The sequence below is a fragment of the Pseudorca crassidens genome, chromosome 20 (assembly GCF_039906515.1).
Source record: "Pseudorca crassidens isolate mPseCra1 chromosome 20, mPseCra1.hap1, whole genome shotgun sequence".
In the NCBI taxonomy this organism is placed as follows: Eukaryota; Metazoa; Chordata; class Mammalia; order Artiodactyla; family Delphinidae; genus Pseudorca; species Pseudorca crassidens.
In genome coordinates, this window is record NC_090315.1 from 34,989,700 (window position 1) to 35,011,682 (window position 21,983).

A 21,983-nucleotide genomic window follows, 5' to 3' on the forward strand; every position below is an offset into this window, starting at 1 on the left:
AAAAATGGAGATAAAAGGGCTGCCATGAGGATTAAAGGAGCAAGCCCATGTACCCAGAACACTCTCTAGTATGTCCTCAGTGCTCACAAATGCCACCTATTGGCTATACTCCACAGAGATGGTACTTGGCACACAGAGGTGCCCAGTAAATGTGGGCTCCATCCTCTGGTCCCCGTGACTCTCACATCTTGTGTTTCCTACCCCCAAATCCAAACACCCAAGATTCCCTTTGATCTCCCACCAATAAAATCTTATTAGCTTGTTCACACTCAAGTGTAAATGATGGATGGCCATTTAACTTATACCAGAGGAGCATATGCACGCCTTCAGCCAAAGGAGCAATGTGATGGTGGACTCCAGGCCACAGGCCGGGCTGGGGGTAGGGAGCATTTGGGAAGGTAGCTCTCCCAGAGTGCTTCAGTGATAACCACCTCAGCAGGCCAGGTATCTCCAGGCTGGAAAGGGTATTGGGTTTAAGACCCAGCTCTGCTCCTGATTGCTGTGTGACTTTCAGCAACTCACTTGACCTGTCTGGATCTCAGCTTCCTCATCTGCCTAATGGGATAACTTGTCTTCTGCCATCCTCAAGGGGCTGTCCAAAACTAAATGCATCTGAAAATGGTCTGCCTTTGTCTCTCAGGATTGTGGTTATTTGTCCACGTGTCCATCTGCTCTTCTCAGCCTGGATAGGGAGCAGGTGTTCAGTGAACATGAGCTGAACTGCAGTGCACATCCTGATCTTGGGGCATAATCCCTCCTGTGCACCCAGTCACAGCCACATTCGCATTCTCATCCATTCCCCACCATGCCCCGCAGTGGCCTGGGGAAGCTTGGAATACCCCATTTAGCAGATGAGGAAACTGAGACCTGGGGAAGTCAGGGCATTTACCTGAAATGGTGGAGCTGGTCATCACCCACAAGCACTTGGCTGCAAAATCCGTGCTGTCACGTGATTTCTGGATATCAGAGTTGGTGCTGGAAGGGGAGCAGTTTCCCTTCTCACAGGGACGTGGGACCAGCAGAAGGAGACAAAAATACAAGGACACCTATTGGCTTCAGGCACAGCCTACATTAGCCTGAACTTTAGGTCATCAGATTCTCGTGACCTCTCTGCGTGGAGGGGTTCTTATCCCACAGATGGCAAACTTCAGGCTCAGCGAAGTAAAGGCATTTGGCCAGTAAGTTGAAGAGGAGGACTTGAAGCCAGGGGTGTCTGACACTGATGGTGGTGCCTGTGACCATCACCATGCAGTGCCCTCACCCACACTCACACACACCCGGCTGGCTTGAGAGGCAGGGGGATAGAAGAGCTGGGAGTGGAAGCTGCTGCACTGTGGGGATGTCGTGGGAAGGTGGGCGGATGATCTTCCTAGAGGGCAGACCTGTCCACGGGGATGGATGTATCCTCTGCAGGACAGGAGCTCCTGTCCCCGGAGGAATGCAAAAAGCCAGGGAGGTTGTAGTCAGCTCTGAAAGGGTGGTGGACTAGTGGCCACTCAGGACTGCTGCTGACCCCCGCCTGGGGGAGGCTTCTCACCCTCCTTCTGCTTCTCCTGTCCTCTTTGTCCCATCTCTTCCTCATCTCTGCCTGTGTCCCTTGTGTGACTTGGACAAGTTCCTTCACCTCTGTCCTAAATTCATAGCGTTTAACACCATCCAAAGGGCCAAGGGCTCAGTAAGGGCAATTATGGTCATTTTTCTTTTCTCCCCTCCATCCTGGAGAGCACTGAAGAAAAGGAGGCTGGACCCCCTGGGTTCTAAGTCTCCTCCTGCACAGCGAGCATCTCCTTCCTATCCTGTTCCATACCGTCTTAGTCTCCAGAGAGGCAGCCCGAACTCAGCCCGGGGTCTACTGGCGCGACCCGGGTGTGCCAACCCTGATCCCTTCGCCTCAGTATCGCATCCAGGAAAGGGGCGAGCGCTCCCCGCGTCCCTTGGTGCGGTCTCTGGGTGTCCTCCGTACAGGTGGCTGAGCTCCAAGAGGCGCGGGACGCGGGCCCTGCAGGAGGGCGTGTGCTGCCCCCGCCCATCCCGCGCTCGCGCCCTCGCCGGGGTACCGAGAACCCACGTGATTTCCCGGCAGAGGCAGCCGGCTCCCCGCGCCCGTCGCCAGGCTGCTCTCCGCGCCTACTTTCAGTTTCGTGCTCAGCGCGGGCGAAGCCGGGAGCGCAGCTGGGAGCGCAGCCGGGAGCGCAGCCGGTGAGTGCCCACCACTTCGCGGGGCAGCGGGACTCGGCTGGGGCGAGCTGCGCAGGGAGGTTCGGGGTGCAGACGCCGCGGGGAGGAGGGTATGCCAGAGGACTCTGGAGCTGGACGTACCCATGGCCAGGTAGCTGACCTGATGGTTGGTCGGGCCGACGGACGGCTGGACTGATTAACGGGTGGGCAGATGGGGCGCCGATGGCGGGGGAGCGCTCAGCCTGCCACCCTGCAGAGTTTGGGGGATGAGTTTCGAGCCGCAGAGGAAAGCAGGTCTGGGTTACCCGGGTTGGGTTTCGGGACGCGGCTGCGTTCCCGCTCCCTCCCATTCCTCCCCACCTTCGCACCGCTCCTGTCACCTCCTGGAGCTTCACCTTCTAATTGTCTTTTAAAGAATTCAGAAGTCCCCGCTGCTCATTGAGTGGGACTTTTTAGCCTAAAAGAGCTTTTTATGATGGACAGTTCCAAACATGTGCAAAAGTAGAAGGAATAGGGGCTCCCTGGAGGCGCAGTGGTTAAGAATCCGCCTGCCAATGCAGGGGACACGGGTACGAGCCCTGGTCGGGGAGGATCCCACATGCGGTGGAGCAGCTAAGCCCGTGCACCACAACTACTGAGCTTGTGCTCTAGAGCCCGTGCTCCGCAACAAGAGAAGCCACCGCAGTGAGAAGCCCATGCACCGCAACGAAGAGTAGCCCCCACTCACCGCAACTAGAGAAAGCCCGCGTGCAGCAACAAACGCAGCCAAAATAAATAAATAAATAAAAATAATAAATAAAAGTAGAAGGAATAGAATTAGGTTGAGCTGTACAAATATGTCAGTTTTGATATAACCAAGCCCCACGTAACCGCCACTTAGGCTTCAACAGTCATCACCCCAGACCAGCCCAGTTTCGTCCCTACCACACTTCATTTTGAAACAAATGGCAAACAGACACAGCAGCATCTCAACTGAACTTTCCCACAATGTACTAAAGTAAGGAGATTTTAAAAAGACATAACCACAATACCATCAGCATAACTTTAAACATTTTAACAGTAATTCCTTAATGTCAAATCTCCACAGGCTATTCCTGATGAGCGTTTTAACCTCATAAGTAATAGGTGAACACATGGGTGCCCTTTTGTTTACATGGGTGTCGTTTTGCTACTTGCTTTTTGCGTTTCCAAGTCGTTTTCAGCCATTTTCTCACCCAGGGGGCCAGGACCTGGAGTTTGCTGGGATGGCCATTTGGGGAGGTGCAGGGAGGCCCCCCACCTTCAGCACCGTTTGCATCCATTTTATACGTTGGGGTTCTTATGTTTCCTTTTTAAGAGGTTGGGGGTTCTGCAGGCTTCAAAAGCAGTTTGAAACCCAGCACTTCCAAGCCTCCCAAACCTGGGGATGGCAGGAGGTAGGGTGTACCCGGGGCCAGTACATGGAGCCCCATCCCTCCAAATTGCTTTTCTTTCTAAGAAGCAGTAAGCTCGGAAAGCACTAGGCTTGGTCTCTTACCAGAGAACAGAGCAGGGGCGAATCTGATGATTTCATGGTGCATGCAGGTCCCCCATCCAGCGTGCTTTCCTCAAAACTTACCGATAGCACCGAGTGGTCATTGATTATGCCCACCTGCCTCCCCTCCAAAGCACAGCACCAGGACTTCCCTGATGGCACAGTGGTTAAGAATCCGCCTACCAATGCAGGGGACACGGGTTTGATCCCTGGTCCGGGAAGATCCCGCCTGCCACGGAGCAACTAAGCCTGTGTACCACAGCTACTGAGCCTGTGTTCCAGAGCCCGTGCTCCGCAACAAGAGAAGCCACCACAGTGAGAAGTCCACGCACCCCAACGAAGAGTAGCCCCCGCTCGCCGCAACTAGAGAAAGCCTGCGCAGCAACGAAGACCCAACGCTGCCAAAAACAGAAACAGAAACAAAAAAACAAAGCACAGCACCAGCTAGATTGGAGCCTGGCATGCGAGGCAGAAGGACCAGGGCTCTCAGCACCTTGAATTTGCTTGGTGACCATGGACTATTTTATCTCTCATAACCTTGGTTTCTCATCTGTAAAATGGGGATGATAACATGTCCTTCAACGTACCGCACCAGCATGAGGAGTGATGGGTCCTTGATGAAAGCAGACAAGAGGAAGGGAAGGTTCCTTGGAAGAGTTTCCCAATACGCTTGGCCGTATTCCTCCACCAGATACAGAGGTGCCTGGATGTTTGTAGGGCCAAGTCAGTCTCCTTACGCCCAACACATATACCCACCTCCCCTCTGAGAAAAATTCAGCCAAATTACTTAGTATGTCTTCCCCTGTCTGTTACGGATTGAATTGTGTCCCTGAAAAGGATATGTTGAAGTCCTAACCCCTCTACCTCAGAATGTGGCTTTATTTCAAACAAAGGTCGTAGCAGATGTAATTAATTAAGATGAGGTCATACTACAGTAGGTGGGTCCTTAATTCAGTATGAATGGTGTCCTTATAAGAGAGGAGGCCAGCATAGGAAAATCGAGATACACGGGGAGAAGACAGCCATGTGACACAGGCAGAGATTGGAATGAGGTATCTACAAATTAAGCAGGTCCAAGAACTGCCCAGAAACCACCAGAAGCTAAAAGAGGCATGGCAGGGCCCACCCCTAGAGGCTCCAGAGGGAGCATGGCCCTGCCCACACCTTGGTTTCAGGCTTCTGGCCTCCAGAACTGTGAGAGTATAAGTTTCTTACATTTTAATCCACCCAGTTTGTGGTTCTTTGTAGCAAAGCTAGGAAACTAATTTGCCATCCCAGAATCTCTCCTCTGCTTTCCACAGAGTCCCACTAAGGATTAAGCAAATTAAATACAGGTGCAAATACTTTGTAAAAACTTTTTGGAGGCCTTCTAAGGATGTAAACTACAGGTTTTCTTTACCGGATCTATTTTTTGAGTGTTGCTGGTAGCCCAAAGTCTATCTTAGATGAAACTCAGTCTGCAAGGCAAACATCCAAATGATTTGAGAAGGAAACAAACAAGCAAAAAGTGAAAAACTGATCAGTCTGATGGTTAGTGCAGGCTGTCTGGAGAAGGGAAGGCTTTTGGTCCCTCAGACCACCCTGAAGATCATATCTCTGTCATCCACTGCCCTTAAAACCAGGAGGAAGTGGTGAGGCAGGCAAGCACTTGGTTATATGTGGGACTTGTTACCCATAAAATAAGCATGCTTATGTAACCTGTATGCCATCTGGGGTTTCCTAGATCCTTGAGAGCTGGGTGAAATTGCCATGAACCCCCATTATGCTCCTTTGGGGGGCCCTAAGTATTTTCAAGCTCTCTGTGGATCTGGAAGGTGGAGATGAATGTCAGAGTAGTGCTTCTGGCCATCTCTGACCCCAGACTCTTCTTCTGCTCTGCAGTCATCCTCTCTCACTAGTAGAGCAGGGCATGAAACCAGTAGGTTTCCTGGGGTGAAAAGATGGGAGACCTGCAGAAACCTGAGTTCACTCGTTTGCCCTGCCTGTTTCAACCCTGATTCTCTGTGATGGGACTCCTGCTACATCCTGTGAGTCACTTCAAAGTTTTCTGATAAATTCCCAGACACAGGAGTCTTTCCCAGAAAGGTATTTAGCAGCCCTTCTGGCTGGGATGCCTCTGACATTTGGCAAAGGAGAACCTCAATGAACTTGAGGGAACGTTGAGTTCACACTCAGATGACCTCTATTCTCAGTTTGCTTTTCTTCCTTCCAGACTTTTTTCTATATGTGTATATTCCTATATGTGTATATTCCTATCTTTTTTAGTGGACTCATAACATAAAAACCAAAATGGAATTAACACTTTTTAAATAACATGGAATTATGTATTAAAGGAAGATTAAATGCTATGATATCCTTTTTTTAATTGTTTAGTTTTTAGTAGCTAGTACATTCACATAGTACAATAATATAAAACAAATAAAAAGGTATGTAATGAAAAGTAAGTCTCCCTCCCTCCCCAGTCTCCTGGACACCTGATAACCCTTCCTGAAAACAACCAATGTTATCAGGTTCTTATGTCTCCTTCCAAACACAGTCCAGGTGGGCACATGGAGATATATATATATATATATGTGTGTGTGTGTGTGTATATACACACACACACACACACACACACACACACACACACACATATATCCCCTTCTCACAAGTGGTAGTATACTGTATGTAGTGTTTTTTATCTTGTTTTTTTTAATTTAATGTAATTTGGAAATCTTTCCACATCAAAACAAAAAAATCTGCCTTTTTTCTTTTTCTTTTTAACAGCTACATAGTATTTCAGTGCGTGGCATAATTGATATAACTGTTGTTGGGCATTTAGGTTGTTTCTCATCTCTTGTTATTTCAATCAGTGCTGTAACAAATATCCTTGTTCAAGCATCGTTTTTGCCTACGTGAGAATAAATCTTTAGGGAAAACATCCAGGAGTGTGTTTGTGAGGTCAAGGGGAAAATATGCAGTTTGAACTTTGATAAATCTGGCAAATTACCCTCCTTAAGTGTTGTACTAATTTTCACTCCCACCAACATGTATGAGGAGGCCAGCTTCCCACCCATTCCCCAACACATGTTATCAAACTTCTCCATATTTGCAGATCTGGTAGACAAGTAATGGTGTCCTATTTTTTTTCATTTCTCTTATTATGAATGATTTGGGGCATCCTTTCAAATATTTAAGGCTCACTTATAGTTCCTTTTCCATAAACTGTTCATATCCTTTGCATACTTTTCCATTGAGTTGTTGGTGTTTTTCCTATTGAGCTGTAAAAGCACTTTACATATTAAGGAAATTAGCTCTTTGTAGTATGAGTATACTGTCATCTTAAGTGGCTGCATAGTTGTCCAAAGAATGGCTGAACCGTAATCTTTGTTAAACATTTAATTGGCTCTTGTTTTCTCCTACTACATATGGACTGTTTCCTCTGTTTTATATAAAAAAAACAAGACGTAACATTTTAATTCTTTCCATAGCCCTTCCCAGAATTCCTCTCAGGGAAGGAAGTATTTCTGGAAAAATACCTTGATAGGATTGGGGTGGGTGGGGCCTGTGTGCAAAGAGGTCAGCAGGGACCGGGACATGTCGGGGCAGGGCAGACTCGTGGCATGGAGCATGTGTATGTGTTGGGAGTGCAATATTTGCCCCTGAAAAGAAGGAAGAAGGAGAGAGGAGAGAAGGGAGGATGAGGAGAAGGTGGAGAGAAGGTAGGCCACACAGGAAGAAGACCCCCAGAAACTTCTTGGGGATAGGATAGCCAAAGGGCATTTTCGCTAGGGTGATGCCCCTACTTCCTGTGAGGTGGGTAACTGACAGCACAGACTCCAGCACAGGCTCCATTCTGCAACCATTAACCCGCTCAGCACACATTTGCTGAGTTTCTACATGCCAGGCCCTGCACTAGGTACTGGGCTACAGCTAGGAGTACAACAGAGTCCCTGCCCCGGGGAGCTGATGTGCCAGTAGAAACAGACAGTACACAAGTACACAAAGATGTGCGGTAGACATCAGGTAGTGGTGACTATGGTGCAGGAAGACAAGGCAAGCGAAGGGGCAGGCATGCTGGGGGCAGAGGGAGGGTTGTGTTTGGAACAGAGAGGCCAGTCATGACCTTTTCATAAGGGGCTCTTGGGACAATTGAGGGGAGTGAGGCAAGGAGTCGTGAACCATGATGGTGCCTGGAGTGGAGAAGGGAGGGGAGGAGGGAAGGGAAGGAGGAGTTGTTAAACTCACAGTTGTTTAAGCCTCTTATGAGTGAATTTTTTACCTGTAATTTAACAAAGGGCTGGACCTGGATCAGGAGCCCTCTGTCCGAGGAGCGCTGCCTGTGGGGAGGCCGTAAGCTGCCCCAGGCCATGGTATTTCAGGTGGCTGTCTGAGCCAGTTCATCTGTAGCAGGAAAGGTGGGACTGCCCAGGTTGACGTCCAGCCTTGCGGTGAACATCCTGGTGACCAGAGCTCTGCTCGCAGTCTGGATGGTTTCCTTCAGCTCCACTCCCATATTCTAAAGCGATATATGGACTTTAGTTTTATTTTTATTTTTTTTATTGTGTTAAAATACACATAAAATTTCCTATCTTAACCATTTTTAAGTGTACTACAGTTCAGTGCTTTTAAGGACATTTACGTTGTTGTGACTCCATCACCACCGTCCATCCCCATGACTCTTTTCATCTTGTAAAACTGAAATCCTATGCCCATTACCCAGTAACTCCCCATTCTTCCCTCCCCCCAGCCCCTAGCAACCATCATTCTACTATCTATCTCTATGGATTTGACTACTCTAAGTATCTCCTATAGGTGGAATCATACATTATTTGTCTTTGGGGGACTGGCTTATTTCACTTAGCTTAGATGTCCTCAAGGTTCATCTATACTGCAGAATTTCCTTCCTTTGAAACACTGAATAATATTCCATTGTGTGTATAATCACATTTTGCTTATTCATTCACCCATCAATGGACACTGGGTTGCTTCCATGTTTTACCTATTATGATCAATGCTGCTATGAACATGGGTGTACAAATATCTCTTCAAGGCCCTGCTTTTAATTTTCTTGAATATATATCCAGGATCCAGGGTCATAGGATAATTCTATTTTGAATTTTTTGAAGCACCTCCATACTGTTTTCCACAGTACCTACACCATTTTACATTCCTACGAAAAGTGTACAAGGGTTCCAGTTTCTCCACATCCTCACCAACACTTTTTGTTTTCTGGTTTTTTGATAGTTGCCAACCTAATGGGTGCGAGGTGGCATCTCATAGTTTTGATTAGCATTTCCCTAATGATTAGTGACGTTGAGCATCTTTTCATGTGCTTATTGGCCATTTGTATATCTTTGGAGAAATGTCTGTTCAAGTCCTTTTCCCATTTTTGAATTAGATTGTTTTGTTGTTGTTGAGTTTTAGGAGTTCTCTCTATATTCTGGATATTAATTCTTATCAGATTTATGTTTTGCAAATATTTTTTCCCATTCTATGGGTTGCCGTTTTACTCTGTGGGTAGAGTCTTTTGATGTATGATTTTTAAAATTTTCATGAAGTCCAATTTTTCTGTTTATTCTTTTGATGTCTGTGCCTTTGGTGTCATCTCCAAGGAATCACTGCCAAACCCAGTGTCACAGCTTTCATCCTATGTTTGCTTCTAATAGTTTTATTATTTTAAGTCTTACATTTGGGGCCTTGATCCATTTTTGTTTTTTGTTTGTTTGTTTAAATTTTTATTTATTCATTTATTTTTGGCAACGTTGGGTCTTCATTGCTGCATGTGGGCTTTCTCTAGTTGCGGTGAGCAGGCTTCTCATTGTGGTGGCTTCTCTTGTTGTGGAGCCCGCCTTCTCTAGGCGCGTGGGCTTCAGTAGTTGTGGCACTTGGGCTCAGTAGTTGTGGCTCATGGGCTCTAGAACACAGGCTCAGTAGTTGTGGTGCATGGGCTTAGTTGCTCCGCAGCATGTGGGATCTTCCCAGACCAGGGATTGAACCCGTGCCCCCTGCATTGAAAGGCAGATTCTTAACCACTGTGCCACCAGGGAAGTCTCTCTTGATCCATTTTGATTTAGTTTTTATATATGGTGTGAGGTAAGGGTCCAACCTCATTCCTTTGCATGTGGATATCCAGTTTTCCCAGTACCATTTGTTGAAAAGACTGTCCTTTCCCCATTGAATGGTCTTGGCATTCTTGTCAAAAATCATTTGACTATATATGTGAGGGTTTATTTCTGGGCTCCCTATTCTGTTCCATTGGTCTGTATGTCTGCCTTTATGCCAATACCACACTGTTCTGATTACTGTAGCAAGTTTTGAAATCAGGAAATGTGAGTCCTCCAGTTTTATTTTTTTTTCAGGATTGTTTTGACTATTTGGGGTCCCTTGAGATTCCATATGAATTTTAGGATGTGTTCTTTAATCTCTGCAAAAAAGAAGTCATTGGGATTTTGATAGGAATTGCATCGAATCTGTAGATCACTTTGGGTAATATTGACTTCTTTTTTTAAGGAAAATACATTTTTAATTTTAGTTTTAGTTTTTTAATATTTACTTATTTATTTGGTTGCTCCAGGTCTTAGTTGCAGCTCTCCAGCTCCTTAGTTGTGGCACGTGGGCTCCCTAGTTGCGGCAGGCAGCCTCCTTAGTTGCAGCTCACCAGCTCCTTAGTTGCAGCTCGCCAGCTCCCTAGTTGCAGTATGCGGACTCCTTAGTTGTGGCATACGAACTCTCAGTTGTGGCATGCATGTGGGATCTAGTTCCCTGACCAGGGATTGAACCTGGGTCCCCTGCATTGGGAGCATGGAGTCTTAACCACTGCGCCACCAGGGAAGTCCCAATATTGACGTTTTAACAATAGTGAGTCTTCCAATCCATAAACATGGGATATGTTTCCATTTATTTATGTCTTATTTAATTTCTTTCAGCAACATTTTGTACTTACATTGTACAGATCTTCCACCTCCTTGGTTAAGTTAACTTCTAAGTATTTTATTCTTTTTGATGCTATTATAAATGGAATTGTTTTGGTTATTTCCTTTTCAGATTGTTATCTTTCATATTTAGAAACACAACTGATTTGTTTGTGTTGACTTTGTATCCTGCTGCCTTGCTGAATTCATTTATTAGTTCTAACAGGTTTTTTGTGGAGTCATTAGGGTTTTCTACATAGAAGATCCTGTCATCTGCAAACAGATTATTTTACTTCTTCCTTTGCAATTTGGATGTCTTTTATTTCTTTTTCTTGCCTAATTGATCTGACTAGAACTGCCAGTTCTGTGTTGAATAGAAGTGGTGAAAGCAGGCATCCTTGCCTTTTCCTGATCTTAAAGCAAAAGCTTTCAGTCTTTCAACATTGAGTATGATGTTTGCTATGGGTTTTTCATATATGACTTTTATTATGTGGAGTAGTTTCCTTCTATTCCTGGTTTGTTGAATTTTTTTTTTATCGTAAAAGGGTGTATAATTTTGTCAAATGTTTTTTTCTGCATCAATTGAAATGATTGTATGGGTTTTTTCCCTTCATTTTGTTTTTGTTTTTGGTTTTTGGGTTTTTTTGCGGTACGCGGGCCTCTCACTGTTGTGGCCTCTCCCATTGCGGAGCACAGACTCCGGATGCACAGGCTCAGCGGCCATGGCTCACGGGCCCAGCAGCTCCACGGCATGTGGGATCTTCCCGGACCAGGGCATGAACCCGTGTCCCCTGCATCAGCAGGCGGACTCTCAACCACTGCGCCACCAGGGAAGCCCTCCCTTCATTTTGTTGATGTGGCATATTACATTGATCAATTTTCATATGTTGAACCATCCTTGCATTCCAGGAATAAAGCTCACTTGGTCATGGTGTATAATCTTTTAAATTTGATGTGCTGAATTTGGTTTGCTAGTATTTTGTTGGGGATATTTGCATCATTGTTCATAAGGGATATTAGTCTCGAGTTTTCTTTTAGTGTCTTTGTCTGGCTTTGGTATCAGGGCAGTGCTGGCCTCCTAGAATGAGTTAGGAAGTGTTCTTCCTCATCAGTTTTTGGGAAAACTTTTGGGAAGAGTTTGAGAAGGATTGGTATTAGTTCTTTTCTAACTTTCTGGTAGAATTCACCAGTGAAGCCGTCAGCTCCAAGACTTTTCTTTGTTGGGAGATTTGTTTTATTGCTGATATATCTCCTGACTAGTTATAGGTCTATTCAGATTTTCTACTTCTTTGTGATTTAATGTTGGAAGGTTTTGTGTTCCTAGGAATTTGTCCATTTCATCTAGGTTATCCAGTTTGTTGACATACAATTGTTCGTAGTATTCTCTTACAATTCTCTTCATTTCTTTAGAATTGGTAGTGATGTCCCCACTTTCTGATTTTAGTAATTTGATTCTTCTTTTTTCCTTAGTCCAAAGGCTTGTCAATTTCATTGACTTTTTGAAGAACCAACTTTTGATTTTATTGATATTCTCTATTATTTTTCAGTTCTCCTGTTCCTTTATCTACACTCTAATTGTTATTATTAACTTTCTTCTGTTAACTTTGAGTTTAATTTGCTTTTCTTTTCTAGTTCCTTAGGTTGTAAAGTTAGGTTGTTGATTTGAGATCTCTCTTGTTGTTTTTTTTTTTGCGGTATGCGGGCCTCTCACTGCTGTGGCCTCTCCCGCTGCGGAGCCCAGGCTCCAGACGCGCAGGCCCAGCGGCCATGGCTCACGGGCGCAGCCGCTCCGCGGCATGCGGGACCCTCCCGGACCGGGGCACGAACCCGTGTCCCCTGCATTGGCAGGCGGACTCCCAACCACTGCACCACCAGGGAAGCCCTCTCTTGTTTTTTAATGTAACATTTATAGCTATAATATTTCCCCTTAGCACTGCTTTTGCTGTGTCCCATAAGGTTTGGTATGTCGTGTTTTTGTTTCCATTCATCTCTAAGCATTTTCTAATTTCCGTTGTGATTTCTTCTTTGATCCATTGGTTGTTTAAATGTGGGCTGTTTTGTTTCCACAATTTTGTGAATTTTCCAGTTTTCTTTATGTTATTGATTTCTAACACCATTGTGGTCAGAGCCTATACTTTGTATGATATCTATTTTTTAAAATCTATTGAGAATTTGTGCCCTACATATGGTCTATCGTGGGAAATATCCCGTGTGCAATCAAGAATGTGTATTCTGTTGTCATTGGGGGGAGTATTCTGAATGTATCTGTCAGATCTTATTGATTTATTGTATTGTTTAAGTCCTCTATTTCCTCACTTATCTTCTGCTTGATTATTCTATCCATTATTGTGAGTGGGTATTAAAGTCTCCAACTATTATTGTTAAACTGCCTATTTCTCCCTTCAGTTCTGTCAGTTTTTGCCTTGTATGTTTTGGTGGTCTGTCATTAGGTATGTAAATGTTTATAATTGGTATATCTTCTTGCTGAATTTAACTTTTTATTAACATATAAAGTCCTTCTTTGCCTCTTGTAAACTTTTTTTGATTTAAAGCCTACTTTATCTTATATTAGTACAACCACTCCTGCTCTCCTTTGGTTACTATTTTCATGGAATATCTTTTTCCATCCCCTTACTTTCAATCTGTTTTTGTCCTTGAATCTCAAGTGAGTCTCTTGTAGACAGCATATAGTTAGATCATGTGTTTTTATCCAGCCAATCTCTGTCTTTTGATTGGAGAGTTTAATCCATTTACATTTAGGTTATTACTGATAAGGAGAGACTTATTTCTGTCATTTTGCTGTTTGTTTTTTATATGCCCTATAGCTTTTTCGTGCTGTATTTTTTGCATTCCTCTCTTTTTTTGTGTTTAGTTAACTTTGTGTAGTGAAATGTTTAAATTCTTTCTTAATTTTGTGTATATTCTATGGCTATTTTCTTTGTGGTTAACATGGGGATTACATTTAACATCTTAAAGTTATAACACTCTGATATGAATATAGTGGCTTAACTTCAATAGCATACGAAAACTCTGCTACTTTACAGCTCCATCCCCACTGCTTTCTGTTGCTGATGTTACAAAATTACATCTTTATACATTATGTGCCCCAAATATAAAATAATAATTTTTAAAAAACACATTAGTCTCCCAGTTTATGTAGAAAGCAAGATTTGGAATTACAAACCAAAGTTACAGTACTGTATACTAGCCTTTACACTAATAATTGTTTTTCTTTACATGTAATAGTCTCTTAAATCCTGTAGAAAACCAAAAGTACAGTTACAAACTATTGCTACAATAATACTAGCTTTTATAATTGTCCATGTACTTACCGTTATTTATATCTTTATTTTTCCTTATGACATTGAGGTACTGTCTAGTATCCTTTCATTTCACCCTGCAGGACTCCCTTGAGCATTTCTTGCTGGGCACATCTAGTGGTCTAGTGGTCATGGATTCCCTCAGCTTTTGTTTATCTGGGAATGTCTTGATTTCTCCTTTTGGGTTTTTTTTTTTTTTTTTTGGCTGTATCAGGTCTTAGTCGCGGCACGCAGGATCTTCTTTGAGGCATGCGGCATCTTTCGTTGTGGTGAGCAGGCTCTTTGTTGCAGCGTGTGGGCTTCTCTCTAGTTGTGGTGTGCAGGTTTGTTTTCTTTCTCCTCTCTGGTTGTGGCACACAGGCTTCAGGGCGTGTGGGCTCTGTAGTTGTGGCAGGCAGGTTCAAGAGTGGGTGGGCTCTGTAGTTTGCAGCACGTGGGCTCTAGTTGAGGCACACGAGCTCAGTAGTTGTGGCATGCAGGCTTAGTTGCCCCACGGCATGTGGGATCTTAGTTCCCTGACCAGGGATCTAACCCATGTCCCCTGTATTGTAAGGTGGATTCTTTACCACTGGAGCACCAGGGAATTCCCTCTCCCTTACTTTTGAAGGACACTTTTGCCGGATATAGCATTCTTGGTTGACAGTTATTTTCTTTTTGCACTTTGAATGTATGGACCTACTGTCCTCAGGCCTCCAAAGTCTCTGAGGAGAAATTTGCAGATAGTCTTATTGAGGAGCCCTTGTATTTGATGATTCACTTCTCTCTTGCTGCTTTCAAGACTCACCCATTGTCTTTGGTTTTTGAAAGTCTGCTCATAATGTGTCTTGGTGTGGGTCTCTTTGAGTTAATTTTACTTGGAATTTATTGAGCTTCTTGAATGTTTATATTCAGCTTTTTCATCAAATTTGGGAAGTTTTTAGCCATTATTTCTTCAATTTTTCTCTCTGTCCTTTTCTGTCTCTTCTTCTGGGGCTCCCATAATGTGTATGGTGGTCCACTTAATCATGTCTCACACATCCCTTAAGCTCTGTTCACTTTTCTTCATTCCTTTTCTTTCTGTTTCTCAGCCTCGATAATTTCCTTTGTCCTATCCTGAAGTTCCCTGTTTCTTTCTTCTCCCTGCTTAGATCTGCCTTTGAATCCCTCTATGAATTTTTCATTTTAGATACTGCATTTTTTCAGCTCCAGAATCTCTTTTTGGTTTCTTTTTAGGTTTTCTATCTCTTTATTGATATTTGCATTTTGTTAACACATAATTTTTTTGACTTTCTTAGTTCTTTAGGCATCTTTAAGGCAGTTGTTTCAAAGTCTTCAATATATCTGTCGTTACAGTTTTTTAAGAGACAGAGTCTTTTGAATTGATCTTTTCCTTTCAGTGGGCCATTGTTTGTTTTGTATGCTTTGTGATTTTTCTGTTGTTGTTGCTGAACACTGGACATTTGAATCTAATAATGTGGTAACTCTGGAAATCAGATTCTCCCCCTTGCCAGGGTTGCTGTTTTTTGGTTTTGGGTTTTTGTTTATCATTTTTGGTTTTTTGTATCGTTGTGAACTGTCTCTGTGCCCAAGATCAACCTGAGGTGTTAACTTAATGCCTTCTTATGTCTTTTCATCTCCTTATGTCTTTGCTGAGCCTTTCCTTGGGCATGTGCAGTCACTTTGTAATGTTCCTCATATGTGCAGTTGTTTCTGAATGTCCTAGTCTTTAATGTCTGGCTTCCAAAAGGGGAAAAGCAAAATTGAAGGAGGGAACAAAAGGCACAGGCCCTTTAAATCGCCCGGAGGTCAGTTCAGCTGGAAGGGGAGGGGCTTGCCACCACAGAGCGGGTGGTGGAGTGACAACGGCTGCCTGCTTCTGTCTGCACCTCTGAGATCAGAAACAGCAGTCAACAATTATGGTACAAATCTCCGGGATCTGGAGGACAGGGTCCTTTTTACCCACCCTCGCTCCTGCAAACTGCGTGCAAGCTGCTTAAGGAACATGTGCACAGCTGGCTGCCACAAGACCAAGGGGTGGGGGGTGGCTACCTACTACTGTACTAAGAGCTGAAATTGACCAAAATGAACCCCCCCAATTTTTTTTATTGGAGTAAAGTTGCTTTACAATGTTGTGTTAGTTTCTGCTGTACAATGAAGTGAATCAGCTATATGTGTACCTATATCCCCTCCCTCTTGGACCTCCCTCCCACCCTCCCATCCAACCCATCTAGGTCATCACAGAGCACCAAGCTGAGCTCCCTGTGCTATACACTAGCCGTCTATTTTACACATGGTATTGTATTTATGTCAAACCTAATCTCCCAATTTAAAATTAACCGAAATTTAAGAGTCCAGATTAACCCTGGAAGCCGTAAGCTTTCAACAGACTCCGGAGTTCCAAAACAGTTATACCAGATTCTGCTCGTATGATTTTTGTCTAAGTGAGGAGACAGATTCCTGGTGCTTCCTACTCTGCCATCTTCCCCGAATCCTCACTGGAACCATTATTTTCAAAATGTTTGAGACCGTGTTGCTAAATTTCTCTCCTAGAAGACTGTGTGGATATAGAGGTTTCAGGCAGCTGGAAAACTGCCTGATCCCTCAACACCCATCTCCTGTGGGGAGGGATGGAGCTTGTACCATCACGAAACCCCAAACCCCCATCAACCCCTTGCCAGGGCGGTTCCTTCTGCCCCTCATGCCAAATGGAGGGAGGACTCAAATCATGGTGAGCTGGTACTCTGAGGTATTCAGATCTTGTCACTGCATCTTGTTTGAAGAGAGAAATAGCGTGCCGTTTTATTGGTCTCACACTAGTCTTTTCCCTAAGTTCTTGAAGGTGTCCTGTGCATTTCTCAGCCTCAGAATTCTCTTCTTGAAATGGGCAGGTAAAGGTTTGCCTCGTTAGAGACTTACACGGTAGAGTCAGCAGGATGATGTTTAGGAGGTGCATGGACGAGGCAGTGGGCTGAATCATAAAGTGAGAGCAGCTGTCCTCTTTGCACTTCTCTTTAATCCTTCCTGTTGAGTCAAGGAGAAAGTCTCAGTTGGCTGCTAATGTCTGTAAGGCCTCTTACATTCCTGATCACCTTTTCCACACTGCGAGGCCAGGCCTCAGGCCATAGGCAGCCACGCCCAGGTCCTGTTCAACGGGCATCATTTTGGTTTTGTTTCCCTTGGGTTTCTCTTTTAGGGGTTACCTTCCATGCAGGGCAAATGATACTTTAGAAAATCAAGTTCAAAGTGAAATGATTTCTAGAAAATTTTTAAGGAAACGCTACTCAGATTCTCAGATAAGGCAAAAATGTCCTCCAACATGGGTAAAAAAGTCTTGGAAATTGTATTTCTATCCCTAAAGGGTAAGATTGTGGAAAGTTCACGTTATATATTTCCGCAATGATTAGAACTTTTCAAATGAGTGCAGATTATATTTTATAGCAGAAAAATAATCAAGAGCTATGGGAATGATCATTTCGTTTGGAAAGAAGTCGTTGGTTGAAGGTAGTATGGTGCTTCAGTTAGGAAAGCACCTCTGGGTTCAGCAGAGGTTTTAAATCCACTCTTTGCTTCTTGACTTCCCAGAGTCCATTTCTTCATCTGTAAAGTGAAGGCAATATCTGCCTTGAAAGGTTGACTGAGGATCCACTGAGGAAATTCAGGTGGAATACTGTAGCATGATGCCCAACCTGTGCTGAGAACCCAATATATGAGATTAGCATCAACTAGCATCAGCTGCGGGTGGGCAGTCCCCTCACTGTGCTGTAATCTTTGTAGGAAGTGTTGTCCGCCATCCTCAGAATGACCCTGTGAAGAGGATGCAAAATCATCACGGCATTTGCAGATGAGGAACATGTGGTACAGGGATGTTAGGAACTTGCCCTAGCTTGGGCAGCACAACATGTTGAAAACCGGATTTGCACCCAAGCCTCCTGACCCCAAAGGCTCTTTTATCAGCTCCACAGACCCCTGTGAGATGGGCTCATCTTAACCCTGCTTGACATACAAGCGAACCATGGTCCAGAGAGGGCAGGGACTTGCCTGCTGTCACCTAACAAGTCAGTTTGGGGCAGTGGGGCTCAGAACTGAGGCTCCAACCAACCAATCCCCTAACCCCCAGTCCCAGCCCCAAGCCTTTCTCCTACCCGTGTTTTGTGTGTCTGGTCGCTGTCGGCTGGCATGGGACAACATCGGTCAGATGATCCGTCCCGGAAGCAGAATTCCTCTTCTAACTTCAAAGTGTCCAGCTTTCTGGTCACTGATCTTCGGTCTTCTTTCACTTTCAAAAAACTGTATTCAGTTTAAACCATACAGGTAATACATGACTAAATTCTCTTTGCAGAAAGCTAAACACCTTATACATCATGCTAAAATCTCCATTACTCACTGCTTCCCGCCCCAGGTCTGTCCTCTCCCAGTTTGAGGTAACCAGTTGGGTGTGTTGCCTTCCAGAACTTTATCTAAGCCTTCGCATTAAAGAAAACAAGCAAGGTAATTCCCTGGCGGTCCAGTGCTTAGGACTCTGCACTCTCACTGCCGTCGGGGAACTAAGATCCCACAAGCTGTGCTGCGCGGCCAGAAAAAAAAAACCAAAACCCCAAAACAGTTAAATTGGGCTCACTCACTGCAAGGCCCTGTTTCAAGTGCTTTATGTGTATTAACTCATTCACAACCCTGTGAGGAAGGTACTGTTATTATCCTTGTTTTATAGATGAGAACATTGAGGCTCAGAGAAGCTATACAACCTGCCTGAAGCCTCACAGCCTGAAAATGGTGAAAAGTTTAGTCCCAAACCTAGACAGCCTGGCTCCAAAATTCATGCTCTTACCCTCTAAGTTATAAAAACATGTTATTATAGAACTGGAGTATTGGTGTTTTGTTTTATATGTATTCTTCAGACAAATGATGTCATATCATGCATATCATTATACGTGTGTCTTGTCTATTCAGTAATACATATGGAGGATCCAGCCGCATCAGTGGCCTTCATGCCCGTAACCCAGAGGCGTGGTAAACCAAACTATATTAGGTTATGAGTTGTTCAAACGCAGCTGCAGGATTTTCTTATGTAGTGCACTCTGTGCCTTGCAGGCCGTGTGGCTCTCCCTGTAGATTTCTGCCAAGCAGTTTGGTTGTAGAGTCAAAGGGCGGGCACATTTTTTTTTTTTTTGGCTGTGTTGGGTCTTCATTGCTGCACACGGGCTTTCTCTAGTTGCGGCGAGCGGGGGCTACTCTTCGTTGTGGTGTGCGGGCTTCTCATTGGGTGGCTTCTCTTTTTGTGGAGCACGGGCTTGAGGCGTGCGGGCTTCAGTAGTTGTGGCTCACAGGCCGAGTAGTTGTGACACGCGGGCTTCAGTACTTGTGGCTCTCAGGCTCTAGAGCGCAGGCTCAGTAGTTGTTGCAACGGGCTTAGTTGCTCCGCGGCATGTGGGATCTTCCCGGACCAGGGCTCGAACCCGTGTTCCCTGCATTGGCAGGCGGATTCTTAACCACTGCACCACCAAGGAAGCCCAAAGGCCGGACACATTTTAAGTTTTAGAAATCATTGCCAATTTGCCTTTGAAAGCGGGCAGACCAATTTCCAGGCTGTGATTCGAACCTCAGGATCTAACTTCTCTCCTTTACATCCCGAGCCTTCTTCATCCCCTCCTTGTCACTGGAAACCAGCTTCCTGGTTTCCAGTGACAAGGAGAGAGAAGCCTTGTTGGATTTGGAACAGGGACCTCCCAGGCACAGGCCTGAGGCCCAGAGTGCAGGCTTGTGCCACCTCCACAAGGGCTTTGAGGCAAGAAGATGTTTGTTCAACTGTCAGCTCTGCGACTGTCTAGCTAGTGACCTGGGGAGGCCCCCTCCCTGCTGGGAGCCTCGGTTTGTGCTTTGGTAAAGCATGTGACTGCATTTTAAGTCCTGCAGGACCTTGTCATTGTGAGGGACAATAAAGATGAGTGTTTTCAAAGGAACAGTATTCTCCTATGTCATCATCACCCCATGGAAATATGCTGTGTCAAGGACCCCTCTTGCCCGCTATGCCAGCTTTTGTGGGTGAGGGAGGAGATGGCCGCTGACGTCCCCCTGAAGATAACTCCCATGGGGCCTCATGAGAAGAGGGTGATTCCTGGGGTGGGGCTGTATCAGTCCCCCAGAAAGAGCCCACTGGGTCAGTCTGGTCCCACTTCTGCTTCTTATTTGCTGTGAGTGTCAGCAAGGCCTTCCTTTCTCGGGACCTCTGTTTCCCAATCTGTAAAATGGGCCTGGCATGGACCCCACTGCCAGGATTCTTCCAGCTCTCTTCCCCTTTGCATCTGGGCTCAGGCATCCTCTGAAGCCTCGGACTACGATCAGCCGCCCTGGGGGAAGCAGAGGCCCTGGGTTCCCGGTCATCAGCCCTGCAGGGCTTGGCGTGGAGGCTTCCCAGAGGGCTGGAGGGCCTCTGTGGACTCTGGTCCACCCTGGGGTCCCCAGGCCTGACCTGTCCACTCAGCCCTGAGAAACCAACTTCAGTAGCACTTTCTTTTCTCAATTTCGGTGATATTTTGGTCCAAATGTCTTGAGTGGATGTCGTGGCCGGGGGTACTGACCCCGCCAACCGCATCCTTCCTGACCCTGCCGTTAGCATTGGCAGCCTTCTTAGTTCTGTCCCTCTCTTCCCGCTGCCTGGCCTCAGTCGCCCCCTTCTGTCCTCTTTTCTCCCCACCCGAACCCAGGAGCTGGGGCAGAACCCCGAGGTCTGCCAGTGCCCGGGGAGGGACAGGGCTTCCAGCCTCCCCCAGACCCTGATCCTCGGCCTGACCCTCCCAGACAGCCCCGGGAACAGGGACAGCAGGTGGTGTCCCCCTTGTAGAGATGAGGAAACAGATCCCAGCAAGTGGGAGGGGTGCTGCCAGCACCTGTTACTCCTGAGCCCCAGCCTCAGGGGGGTTTCCTCTCCATCCAAGCAGGGAGAGGGGAGAAGCAAAAGGACAGCAGCCGGAAGTATGTGACTCAAACCACATCCTCTCCTCCCTCCCGCCCTCCCTTCCTTCTACCCTGTGCTAGGGGCTGGGGCTACACAGGAAATAACAAGAACAACAACACTGGTAATAATAGCTAATGGGCCAGATGCCGTGTCAGGGGTTTTGCCTGCTTCATCTCCCAGCGACCTTGCCAGGTAGCTATTAATACCCCCAAGGCTGACCCGGCTGGGGTTCCCTCTCACCAGTCTCCTGGACCCCCTCATAGGCCAGTCCCCCTTCCCCCACCCATTGTGGGTGTAGGCCCACTAACACCTGCACCCCGCCCTGAAGGACTGCCCGTGTCTGATAGGAATGCCCCTCCTCCACCCCATAGGCATGGCCCGTAGCCAATGAGTGGCAGATGTGACGGATATGGGCAGGGGAACAGCGCCGCCCCCTTGCCTCTTGGCAGGACAAACTCTGGAGTGTTGTTCACATTCCCAGAGTTCCCTGTGGTCAGGCTAAAGCTAGACTGCTCCTGAAACCACATCTGTGCTTCACTTCTCCCCCAACCCCATCCTGCTTCCCTTCCCACCTTAATAAATAACTTGGACAGACACCCCTGTCTTGGGCTCTGCTTTTAGCAGCCTGACCTAGAACATCCCCATTTTACAGATGAGGACGCTGAGGTACCAAGCCATGGAGTAACCAGACCATAGCCACACAGCTGGTAACTGTGTAGTAGAGACTCACATCCAGGGCCCTGGTGCCAAGGCATTTGCCCTTATCCACAATCAGGAGGTGTCCCTGCCCTGGAGGTGTACCCAGCTGCTGAAGGAAGGGCGGGCCAAGAGGAAATGATGATGCAGAGTGACAAGCCCTGCTGTGGAGGAGAAAGGAGAGAGTGCTAGGGAGGGAAGCCCAATACTGGGGGTGCCACTCGGTCTGGGAAAGCAGCTGGGAAGACTTCCCTGAGAAGGGAGCAAAAGTCGATTGGAGCTGGGTCCAGAGGAGAAGGAAGAGTTTGCAAGATGGAAAAAAAGGGCAGGGCGTTCAAGGCAGAGCAGGGCATGTGTGCAAGGCAAGGGGTTGTGAAAGAGGATGCGGGGTGGGCATGGGAAGATCACACCCATGGTAGCATGGTCACATGGCAGGGCAGCGCAGGTGGTGT

The 21,983-nt window shown here is 46.1% G+C and overlaps 1 protein-coding gene across 2 annotated transcripts in view; it reads left to right on the forward strand.

Annotated features, from left to right (window-relative positions):
* The window catches only part of NLRC5 (NLR family CARD domain containing 5), a 111,425-nt gene that overhangs the window by 21,732 nt on the left and 67,710 nt on the right, over positions 1-21,983 (forward strand). The window contains exon 1 of one of the 2 annotated variants that reach the window (XM_067719509.1): positions 2,087-2,199. The exons of the other annotated variant lie outside the window; for it this stretch is intronic. The gene's annotated coding sequence lies outside the window, so the exon portion shown is untranslated. Of the gene's footprint in view, positions 1-2,086; positions 2,200-21,983 lie in introns of those variants that run through there. 2 annotated transcript variants of the gene reach the window in all.